This window comes from Saccopteryx leptura, chromosome 11 (genome assembly GCF_036850995.1).
Source record: "Saccopteryx leptura isolate mSacLep1 chromosome 11, mSacLep1_pri_phased_curated, whole genome shotgun sequence".
Taxonomy (NCBI): Eukaryota; Metazoa; Chordata; class Mammalia; order Chiroptera; family Emballonuridae; genus Saccopteryx; species Saccopteryx leptura.
Window position 1 is genome coordinate 25,423,319 of NC_089513.1, and position 10,955 is coordinate 25,434,273.

The window sequence follows — 10,955 nt, forward strand, 5'->3', positions numbered from 1 at the left end:
GCCAACCTCTGTGGCCTTCCTCCATTGCCTCCCTGGTCATTCCTCCTGTTTCCGTCCTCTTCGCTTTGCTTCAGTCATGTGAGACCTGCTGTTCCTCAGACACATCAAACCTGCTGCTGTTTCAGAACCTTCCCATGTACTTCCCTTGACTTCAGATGCCCCTGCTCCATGAAATTCCAGCATGCTTTGTACCTTCCTTCTCTTCAGATATAAACTCAGTAGTCCATCAACAGAGGTACTTCCTTTGAATTCCATCTCCTGCCCCACCTCCACCTTCACTCTACTGTTTTCCATAGCTCTTATTCCCTCCTGAGAAAGTTTATATTTATTTATTGATTATCTATTTCAGACCACTAGAATGTAGACCTTATTAGAGCAATAACCTAGTTTCTTTAGTCCCAGGTCCTGGAACAGTATCTTATACATGCTGAGCATTAAGTCAACATTTGTGAAATTCATGCATAAATGAAAGAAACCAGGCCTACAAGTGTTCAAAGCAAACTTTCTGAAGTTGTGCTCAATAAGTATGGGTTGTGCCTCTGTAGTCAAAACTCCTTCCTTTCTGTGGCAGTCCTGGAATCCACATAATGAAAGAAAACAGATCTATAGTGAGGATTCCCTTGGATTCTCTGGGAAATGATTTGGATTTTCCACTGTCCAATAGTGGATGACAAGAACCAGTCCCCTAACTGTTTCCTTGAAATGCTATCCAGTTTTCAAATTCTGTATTTAACAATTTAATAGTTAAGTATTTTTCAGAGCCTTAGTCCCTGATTAGGATATCTGGCAAAAGGACATGAGTAAGTTGCTGAAAAACAAAATTTGGACTCTTTAATTTTCACTGTTATCAATTTTTTTAATTTTAGGACACTCAACCAGAGAGAAAAATAATTTCCAGAAAACTGTATGCAAGACCTTCTCTCCTGAATCTTAAGCATAAAATAGTCTCAGAAATTGTGCCTGACCTTTGTAACATGACTGTCACCTACTTTAAATGAACAATTTTGCAACAAAGGTGAAAAGGCTAAATCGGTGAGCTAGAAGGAAAGTGGGGACGCAATGGAACTTAACTCAAGGAATATGAGGAGACTGTTTCTTTTGTAGCATTGTAATTTGAAATAATTTCCAAGAGATGAAAGTGTTACCAAACATATGATGAGTTCCATATAGTCTTACAAGTCAACAGAGGTGGTTTAGGTTGATGGGTCTAAAGGTGGATAACTGCCCCCCTCTCCTGGGAAGGATGGCCTTGTTCCACTGTAGCATCCTACAGTCCTGAACTTCCCAACAATGGCAACCAGCATACAAGGTTGTCTTACAAAATCTCAAGCTTTAATTAGAACCTGAAAGTTAGAACTTTTAGGGCTTGCAGATATAATAGAGGTCTAATTAATCTAAGATCCTCATTTGATAGGTAACAGGACCTAGGTGACATGCCTGGTAAATAACAGTGTCACCAGGAGAACCTGCTAATGTTAATACCACTTCACAGATCTGGGTGGGTTTTCTAGTTTTCTATACTTCACATTTCAGACTACCTAAATAACATATTCATTGCCTCTTTGCATTATTGCAAAAATCAAAATAAGCAAACGTCTCAGAAAGTGGTGTAGTTTGGTGTAGAGTCAGAAGCTCAGAAGTGGACTGGTTGTTGAGGCTGAAGTCAGGCCCCTGGCCCGATGAAGAGCAGTATAGGAGTGTTTGTTTCTTTGTGAAAGAGGGTAAAAAAGAAGAGCTCCAGAAAATAATGCAAAAAACAAACAAACAAAAGAAAGAAACAGGAAAGGAAGCATTAGCTTTTAATCACTAGTTGTGTAAAAATTCATTTCGCTTGACCTCTGTTTCCTCATCTCTAAGAAGCTATTTTTTTCCTGGCCATCCAGTTTGGATGACAACTAATAAAAATCTCATAGTCGTCATCAGTAGTAAACCCTAAAATGTTCCTGCTTCCAGCCTTTTCTGTTTCTCTTCCATCTCTCCATTCCCAGCCTCACACAATTTCTGATTTCCAGCAGTTCCCAGGGCATCAGCCTTATGCATACAAGTACCCTGTTTTTAACACTGGCCTTTTCCCTCCACTTAGCAGTAAGCTTCTCTCCCTGCGGTGATGCTCTGCAAGCTGAAAGGATTCCAGTGATGCTTCCATAAATTCACAGTGAGCTTTCTCCTGCCACTACCCTGGTGCTGCAGGCAGTGCTCACGTTGCAAATTCCTGAAGTCTGAAGCTGCTCTCTCTCATAAGCCCAGACCATCGGCAGAGTCAGCGCAAGCAGTGTGCTATTTTCCCTGAGCCCAGAGGTCACATTGCAGTGCCCTCTTCTGTGGAACTAGTGAGAATTCCCTGACCCCTAATTTTGTATCAAAGTATATGAGTCTAGAGCAGTAGTTCTCAAACTTTTTAAAGTCAGGGAGCATTTAAAATCCTACAAATAATTGTAGACTCACTATATACAAATTTCTGAGAAATATGTTATAAAAATTAAGTCAAATATTAAAGAAAAAATATAAAGTCCAAGCGTGCTTTTATGGTAATTAAACAAAATAAAAATGACAAAATTAAATTTCTTCTGACATTAAAAAACATTTTTATGTTACATTTTTTTTCTGTATTTTTCCGAAGCCGGAAACGGGGAGAGACAGTCAGACAGACTCCCGCATGCGCCCGACTGGGATCCACCTGGCACGCCCACCAGGGGGCGATGCTCTGCCCACCAGGGAGCGATGCTCTGCCCCTCCGGGGGGTCGCTTTGTTGCGACCAGAGCCACTCTAGCACCTGGGGCAGAGGCCGAGGAGCCATCCCCAGCGCACGGGCCATCCTTGCTCCAGTGGAGCCTCAGCTGCGGGAGGGGAAGAGAGAGACAGAGAGGAAGGAGAGGGGGAGGGGTGGAGAAGCAGATGGGCGCTTCTCCTGTGTGCCCTGGCCGGGAATCGAACCCGGGACTTATGCACGTCAGGCTGACGCTCTACCACTGAGCCAACCGCTCAGGGCCTGTTACATTTTTTGAGTTATGCCTTTTAGAATTCATAAAAAAGAGGGGTTAAAAATAAAAAAAGACTAAAAATTTATCTTTTTATATATATATATAGATAAATTTTTAGTAAGATTTAGTAAGTTTGGCAGGTCCTGGCGCGAATGTGTTAAGTTTTTTTATTCTTGTGTTTATGAGAAACATGAGCCTGATGTGTCCTAGCGATTTCTTCAATGTTTGGGTATATATTTGACAGGCAAACTCTCATTTCCTTGTCAATACATCAAAGAATTCCTTTCTTTTTACTCTTCATTGTGTTGAGTGCAGAAAACCTCCACCATACATATCATCTTAACTTTACACCAAACAAAGGATAGAAGAACCTTGCCTCCAGTCTTTCCAGGGAACATGGGGGGTAGTGTAAACAATTCAGCACCACAGCTAACAGCCTTCTGAAACCTAGTCAGGCAAGTGAGGTGTGGGGTTGGGCAGACTGTCCGCTTACAGTCAATTTCCCACACCTCTGTCCCCCAAATATCTAAACTCCAAAAACCTTGTTGGTTTTTTGGTCCCCAATAGGCACATTATTTCTCTGGAATACCATAGGGCACACCTGGAAATCTTCTAGGGCACACCAGTGCGCCCTGGAGCACATTTTGAGAACCACTGGTCTAAAGATTTCCCCTCCCCTTTGCCAAACTAAGATGGTCTTTTTCAGAGTCCTGAAGATTTTGCTCCGCCAGTTAGCCATGGCCTTGATGTGTATGTGACATTGCTCAGGGATAAGCCGAAAAGCACTGCCAGGGAAAATGGGCCAAATAAATTCTTTGTGGTGCTAACAGCTTTCCTGCAAAACCACCCCATAGCCAACACACCACCTTTGGCTTAAGTTTGTATGCCCATTTTCTTCTCTCTTTTGATAAATGGTCTCCCTTATGATTTTATGGTATCATGTAAAAAGAACACTAGCGGGTTCCTTATAAGAGACCTCCCCCCATGTTTTCCAAACACCCTTGAATCCCAGGACCAGTGGAGCCTGGCTCTGTGCTACGCAGAATCTGGTCACAGTAACACTGGGAGATGGATCAGATGACCTCTGTCATTCTCCCAGCCCCAAGATCCTGGTCTTAAGTTAAATATTTGGCAGAATTATCCTGATAACGTCAAGTCATCAAAGTGCCTATCACTGAGAAGAAGCAAATATCAGTGCTCTGAGATTTGGAAATGGGTCACTTATTTAGATCAGAAAGTCTGCTCTTACAGAGACCCAGGGATGTTTCAAAAATATAATTTGTTTAGTGGCGGAGTACTTTGGAGTCAACTGGTATATAAAAGAGCAATGGGAATCTTTTCTTCTTTCTTTTAAGATTTTATTTTTTGATTTTAGAGAAAGAAGAAAGAAAAGTGGGTGAGGGGGGGCAGGAAGCATCAATTCATAGTTGCTTCTCCTATGTGCCTTGATCCAACAAGCCCAGGGCTTTGAACTGGCAACCTCAGAATTCCAGGTCAACACCTTACTTATCCAGTGCACCACCACTCCTCAGGTGAGAATGTATTTCAAATAGAAGAAAGTGTTAGTCACGGAATTGTAACTGGTGGGATTAAGAGATCAATAAACATTGTTCTTGCCCTCAAGGGCTCCACTCCCACACACAAGAAATAGATACAAACAAGACTTAAAGCTCAGGAAAGAACGTGCTACATGTTGTAATATTGATATAAAGTACATTGCGGTTACAGGGAATGGAGAAAGTGATTGTAACAAAAAGATCTGATATTGCAGAAGTGACCATATGCTAATACTTGAAAGTTGATATTAATATGCATTTATATAAAAAAATGTGGATAAAGCAAGAGAAAGTGCAGAGCTTGTTAAAAATTATCAAGCAAGTCATTGTGATCATGGGATAATTTGCTTGTGAAATAGAGTTAAAATATATGTGTTGGCCAGATTTTGAAAGGCTATTTATGATCCACTAAAATATTTGAATATTCTTTTATTATGAGTAAATTGAAAATTGTTTATGATTGTTTTTCTACCCCTTTGGGTTCTGATCTTTAAGAAAAAATTTGAAAGAAACAGGTAATAGACTTTCAGAAACTTAGTGGGTTTATTTTATTTATATATTTTGAAATTTCCCCCAATAAAACTTAATCTCAGAAGGCTGCTGAAAAATGATCTTTCCCTTTGAATATACATCTCTATTCTAAACAGGTAGAAACAAAAGTTAAGATGAAAATTAAATTTCAGGGTTGGTTATAAATTTGGAGTAGTATAGTGACAATATACCTTGATGAATGGTTGCTGTTAAGTCATAGAATTACCTTGTGTCCATCCTATCCTGGACAAAGCAGTACATAGCCATGAACAAGACAGACAGGTCACCAATCTCCTGAAGCTCATGTTGGGATGGGCTTACAGACATTATGGAGTTACAGACATTAAACAGGCAATTAAAAAGGGATCACTGCCATTAATAAAGGTGCTCACACTTCAAAGATCCAACTAGGGTGTTTTTTCCCCCTCTGTGATGAAATCTGTCACTGACACCTCCATTTTGGTGTTCCAGAGCCACCATAAATTCAACTGCTTCAAAACTGAACTCTAGTCTCTCTCCCTAACCCTCCCAACCTGCTCTATCTCAAGCCAGAAACTTTGGAGTCATCCTTCCAAGTTTCTCCCTCCTCTCACCCCTCCAGTGTTCTGAAAGCTACCTTAGGAATTTCTCTTAAGCTTCTTCCCCTCCCTCCATCCACACTGCTTCCAGCCAAGGCCGGGCCACTGCCATCTTGTACCTGAATACCTAGAATATCTAAAACTTCAAAACCAACCAGGCAGACTCTTGCAAGTAAGATCTACTTATCAACATCTCTAATTCACTGATGAGAAATGCTGATCTTACTTTGTTTTTTTTTACTAAAATAGCGCAATATGATTATTCCCATGGAGAAATGCAAGATTGTTGATTATTTCTAGCGACAGTTCATACATCCTCCATGAGGACCAAAATGCCTTTTTCCAGGGAACAACATATCTACTCTCTGCCCCTTGAAGACAAATGTCCAAGAATTTGAAAAATAGCAACTTCCAGAACGCTTTAGCCCATGAGCATCAACAAATCACAGCTATTCCTGTCTCTAGGTTTCTAACATCTTTAGTAAGGTGAGTGAGTGAGTGAGTGAGTGAGGAAGAAAGAGATAAAAATAGAGAGAGATAGAGGTTGTTGCTCTAGTGGTTGTCTAATTGGCAAAAAAATCATTGAACCCAGAAGCTGACATCTCTAGATCCATTCAAGAAACATGGAAATACTCAGTTTTATCAAAAACTGATTAGAGCTGGCACACAAACCCAAGTGTCTCAATACTGAGAGAGACATTGAATAGCCACTCAACCTTCAGTAGTTTTCCAATAAAACCAACTGGAAGCAAGGTGACATTTGCAATTTTTTGCAGTCTCTTATTTATCCACACACATCCAGATTAGGAGACTGATTAGATCAGGCATACGATCAGATCAGTGACCGATTAGATTAAAGTTGGTCAGATTAACTGCTGAGCAGATCAGCATCTAATTAAATCAGCCCAATCAGATTGGGTTGATGAAATTAGCGGCAAATACTAATTAAATCAGCAGTCAATTAGCCTACCACTAATTAGATTAGCAGCTTGTTGGTTCTCCCCTATGATAAGATTAGTGGCTGATTGGTTCTGGTGGCTGATGAGATCAGCCACCTACTGATGGTGCTGATCAGATTAGCAGATGATTAGAACAGCAGCAAATGTAATTACTTCTGGTTGGATTAATGGTCTATGAAGCAGCACCTGATTATATTAAATGGTTGGTCGTTTGGGGCTGCTGATTGGATTAGGTGGGTTAGATAAGGTAGGTAGATAGATGGATCCCTATAAGTGTCTCATTGGGACTCCAAGATCTTGCCCAGTTTGCTTGCCACTGGCTTTTCCTCACCTCTGCACAGTTCCTGTGCCATTCCATGTGCTCTTGTTGAATTCAGTATGCATTCACTGAGCCGATATTCAATCTGGATTATGCAATAGAGATTCAGAAGTGGAGCAAGCCTTGGTTCCTGCTTAAGGAACCATGGTTATCCATTCGTTCGTGAATTTATTCAGCACTTAGATTTGTTACGCCTAGTATGGAGCATGTGTACCTAGCAATGAACAAAATGGACAGGACACCACTCTCCTAAAGCTGGTGTTGGGGTGGGGGTGGACTTACAGATATTAAGCAGTATGTCAGTTAAAAAGGGAGCAGTGTCATTTAAAAAAGTGCTCATACTTCAAAGACCCAGCCAGGGGATCCAGACTTCCCCTCTGTGACCAATTCTGTCTACTGACACTTCTATTTGGGTGTCCCAGAACCTCCACAAATTCCACTGCTCCAAAACTGAGCTCTGGTCTCTTCCTCACCTCCCCAACCTGCTCCATCTCAAGCCAGAAACCTTGGAGTCCTTCTTAACAGCTTCTTCCTCCTACAATTTCTTAGGCTTCTCCCCCTCTCTCTATTCACACTGCTCCATTCTAGTCCAAGGCTCTGCCATCGTGTGCCTGGATACCTAGAATACTAACATAACTGGTTTAGATCGATTAGATGGAGAGATAAATTAGAACAGATAGATTAGATTAGATGGATTAAATTAGATAGATTAGATGTATTTAATTAGATGGATTGATTAAATAGGTGGATTAAGTAGATGGATTAAATTAAATAGATTAGGTTAGATGGCTGAGATCAGATAGATCAGATTAGGTGTAATATTAGATCAGTCAGTCAATCTGATCATCAGATGATTAGGTTAGGCACCCGGTTGGGTTAAACGATTGATTTGATTGGGCAGTTGATTTGATCAGGTGGCTAATTAGTTCAGTCTTTTTCAATTAAATTAACAATTGACTACTAGATTTGAAAATCTAATTAGTTCAGGCAGCTGATTGGCTTAAGCATTGGCTTGGATTTGGTGTCTGATTAGATTAAGTGTCTGATTTAGTTTAAAGTCCATATTCATTAGAAATTTTAGTTTTCTGAAAAAGGAAGCAAATTAAATACCTGAATTTAGTGATGGTACTCATACTCCAGATTCTTCAAGACACAAATTTTGACCAGGTCACATTGGGCTATTGATGTCAGTCTTTTACTCTAATTGAAGTGAATATATTTTCCTGAGAAAGTGACCACAATACTCAAAAAGACAGGTAAGTAGAAGTAATTGAGTTGGATTTTTTAAAAAAGCATTTGATATAGTATCATATAAAAAAGTAATATTTAAGTCTGACAGGTACATAGCTTTGATGAAATAGTGAATTGGGTAAAAAAATTGCCTGAGATACAAAGGCCAGACTCTGATGCTAAATAGCCCTTCTGATGAAATAGCAAAAGTTCCATCACTACAGTCATTTACAATTGAGTTGGTCAAAGTACTAGAAAATATTTTCTGATGACAATCTGTAAGGCCAGTAGCTGTGGCTATTATAGAGTACCATACCCCACTTCTGCAAGTTTACATAGTGACACCAAGACCAGATGAATTTTAAAAGGTTTTATTAAAAGGAAGGTATTTATTAATATGCTGGCTGCATATGACTAACATGGGGTATAGCTGACCTAAAGCATGCAGCCCCAAATACAGTATATCTCAGAGGCTGGTTATATACCCTTTGACCACATACAGGTTGGGGGGCATGACAGCATGACATAATCATTAACCAGCTTATAACATTTGTCTAGGGCAGGGGTCCCCAAACTTTTTACACAGGGGGCCAGTTCACTGTCCCTCAGACTGTTGGAGGGCCGGACTATAAAAAAACTATGAATAAATCCCTATGCACACTGCACATATCTTATTTTAAAGTAGAAAAACAAAATGGGAACAAATACAATATTTAAAATAAAGAACAAGTAAATTTAAATCAACAAACTGACCAGTATTTCAATGGGAACTATGCTCCTCTCATTGACCACCAATGAAAGAGGTGCCCCTTCCGGAAGTACAGCGGGGGCCGAATAAATGGCCTCAGGGGGCCGCATGCGGCCCGCGGGCCATAGTTTGGGGACCTCTGGTCTAGGGGGTTTATAAAAAAATGTTAAAATTTTCAAGGTAACACATGGTGATGTCATTTTACATATCAAAATATATTCATAGTATCCTCCTTTGCCTAGAGGTACACGTTAATCTCAGGATTCCAGGAAGGGAGGGAGAACCAAAATCAGTGTAGGGTGGTATGTAAAGTTTGTCTCTTATTGAAAGAGAAAGGAAGTTCTTCAGATAACCTTAATCCTTTCAAGAACTAAAACTAAGTGACCTAGTTGTTGTCCTTGTAAGTCAGGAGATTTCTACAGCTAGTGCTCAACTTACGATCACAATTGGTTCTGACAGACCGGTTGTAACATCATTTGGTCATAAGTTGAGTAGGCTATATGTATAGTACTGTGAAATGATGTTATAAAAATCTTTAAGTCATATTTAATCATAATTTTCTTTCATTATTGTTATATATTATAATTTTCTTTATTCATTTTATGCCATTTGTATCATATTTTGTTTTCTCTACACCATTTTGTTTCTTATTTTTACATTCGTCAGGTTTAAGTAAAACACTCCATTACCAGTACAACTGGTTTAATATTTGCAAAGACAATTTCCTCTTGGTAGACATCTTGGGAGGGGTTTGATGAAAAATATTTAAGACACAAAACACAAATTACTGTACCAACTCTGGGATAACAGTTGAAATGGTGCACGTGGAGATGGTAGTGCTGCCGGAAGCTGGTCCACACTGTCGTATGCCCAGCTGGGCAACGCTTGTGCTGCCAGACATGGAGCAGTCATGGCTAGCGACTGTGGTCGTAAAGTCGAATGGTCGTAAATTGCACAGGTCGTAAGTCGATCAATATTTGTATATCCTTTTCCCTCCATTTTCCAAAGAAAAGATGGGACAGAAAGCCTGACTTTTCCTCTTTAAATGGCATTGCCAATACTAAGTTTTACAGTTCTTTGGCACCTTACCACACGGCCACCATCAGAGCCGCCTGGCTTGTGCAGGTTCCCATTTGGTTCAGACAGACGGTAATGAAACAATGGAACCAAGAACTAGTGGGCCATTACCTTTAATCCTAGTTCGCAACCGGAGGGTGAGAAAATACAGTGGGAAAACACTTCTCTTTCCATTCAGGGCTCCCAAAGCCACTGATTCATCCAAGTATTCCTAGAATCAAAGGTTTCTACCTCACCAGCTTTTTTCACCTCTGTTCCCTATCTCCTTCTCTGCACAAACTGCACAAACTAGCTTCTCCTTCAGCACACTCCGCCATCTTGGCTGCTGTTGGTCAAATAAGTTTTTAAATATGATATATATGTTTGCTTTCTTATAGTTTGTATTGGGTGTGGGGAGACAGGCTGTAAGCAGGCAGGATTCTTATAGCCGAAGGCAGGGGTCCCCAAACTTTTTACACAGGGGGCCAGTTCACTGTCCCTCAGACCGTTGGAGGGCCAGACTATAAAAAAAACTATGAACAAATCCCTATGCACACTGCACATATCTTATTTTAAAGTAGAAAAACAAAACGGGAACAAATACAATATTTAAAATAAAGAACAAGTAAATTTAAATCAACAAACTGACCAGTATTTCAATGGGAACTATGCTCCTTTCGCTGACCACCAATGAAAGAGGTGCCCCTTCCGGAAGTGCAGCGGGGGCTGGATAAATGGCCTCAGGGGGACGCATGTGGCCCGCAGGCTGTAGTTTGGGGACCCCTGGCCTAAGGCTTGGTTTTAGGACTAAGCCTTTCCCACCCTTTTTGATGTGGGGTGGTGCACTCTCATGAAGAATACCATCATGCCTCAGATAAATGACTTTGTATTAGAGACTTCCCTATTTGTATATTGGGTTAAAGGTTTGGATTTCTACACTATAAAGTGGGGCAGACCAGGAGCTTGAGCTCTCTCAGTTCCTGAGATTAACATTAG